General features: G+C 38.8%; 1 pseudogene; it reads left to right on the top strand.

Moving 5' to 3' along the window:
- The first annotated feature begins 367 nt into the window (after window positions 1–367).
- LOC145292400 (5S ribosomal RNA) lies at window positions 368–484 on the top strand (annotated as a pseudogene).
- The last annotated feature ends 1,210 nt before the right edge of the window (window positions 485–1,694 follow it).

Below are 1,694 nucleotides of genomic sequence, written 5' to 3'. Positions count from 1 at the left end.
TTTTTCGAATTTATGTAATCATGCCCAAATTCTATTTTCCTTTTCTTTTTAAAGTTAATTATTCTTCTGGTGAAAATATTAAAAAATTAGCATAATAATTATATTGTTGTTTTTGTGCAACAGAATAGGTGTTATCCAGAATTGAATATATTAATATGCCGAAAGAAATATACGGTAAGATGAACAACATATTGGAATTTGGAATATAGACTAATTAATTAAATTAAAACAAAAAATAATTTAGCATCTCAAGTCAAATGCTACTCCATTTTCTTTTTTATATGGCTCAGGTAACACCAAGTACCCCCTGCTAGTGTGTGTGTGTGTGTATATATATATATATATATATATATATATATATATATATATATATATATATATCGCGTTGACACACTGGTTCTCATCAGATCACCGAAGTTAAGCAACGTTGAGCCTGGTTAGTATCAGATGGGTGACTATTTGGGAATTCTAGGCGCTGTATATGCTCTCCATTTATCTCGGCATTTGTTTCCAGTCGTCCTGTACTTCACTTGCTACTGGTATTTAACAATATCCTCTCAGGGGAGGCTTGGTTGGAAATTGCGCACCTCCTGCCACAAAAAAATTTCATGCGCAAGCAACCCGTCGTGGGTATCCATAGTCTGTCCAAAACCGAAGGAGCCTGCTTTTTTTGTTGATATATATAAATATGTGTGTATCTGTGTGCGTGTATGTATATATTTATATATTCATACATATATATTCATTTATATATGTATATTATATATTTAATATAATTATATTATCAAAGAGTAAATCTTTAACAAAGCAATGTTTATCAAGATAAAATCATCATCATCATCATCATCATCATGCAGTCCGTCAGTCTTTACGATGACTAGTTGGGGCCTCAGTGCTTTATCCATTGGTGTTGGCGTAGTCTCACTCCATCGCCACAGGACTTTCCACCTTGGCTCCAAACTTGCTTGCGCAGTTTAGGGGCAATATCTGTTGCACATCAGATAGACACCCTCTTAACCTCCAATGCTCATGTCCAGTGGAGCGAACCCGTGGTGACTTGCAGCAGAGGAGGCCACAGCTTCTAGCTGAAATTAATCTCAGTGAGGTAAACAGTCGCCCTATCGTGTCTGCTACTACGCCTTTTCTTTTTGGATGAGCTTCCATAGCCTTTTAAGGAAAACTGCAAAGCAGTAGGATTTGAAGTCAGAGTTCCCATCTCTTAGCCTTTTGCTGTGATAAGGCCACCAAGACAGTGGTGTTTGATTTTGGGGTTGGTTCTCCTAGTCTTCGCCCAACCAAGGGCACTCACAAGACAGTGGGGTAGGGGTTGGTAGTGTGCCAGGGCATGTCCACACATCGGTGGGCCATAACGCATTACCTCTGGGATCCCCTACTATGCTGAGATCTCCTACAAATTTAGCCTGGGGCCGCAAGGTACCCAGTTACCATGTGTGGCCAACGTGATGATGATGATTTGATGATGGAGAAGCTTTGTACTGGCAGGGAAGATTTATGCATAACTGCTCCCTTTTCACCACGTGGTTAGCCAGCGGTGTTAGCTGGAAGCGAGAAGGCATGAAAGCATGAACTTAACACTAACTTATACCTAACACACTAGAACAATTATCAGAACAATAAGGAAAATTAAAGGAGAAAATTAAGAAAAAACTCTTTAGACCATGACGTTTCCAAGC

This window comes from Euprymna scolopes, chromosome 13 (assembly GCF_053919585.1).
Source record: "Euprymna scolopes isolate OS-2025 chromosome 13, ASM5391958v1, whole genome shotgun sequence".
NCBI lineage: Eukaryota > Metazoa > Mollusca > Cephalopoda > Sepiida > Sepiolidae > Euprymna > Euprymna scolopes.
Note: the sequence above shows the minus strand (reverse complement) of the source record. Positions and strands in the feature narration are given on the sequence as shown.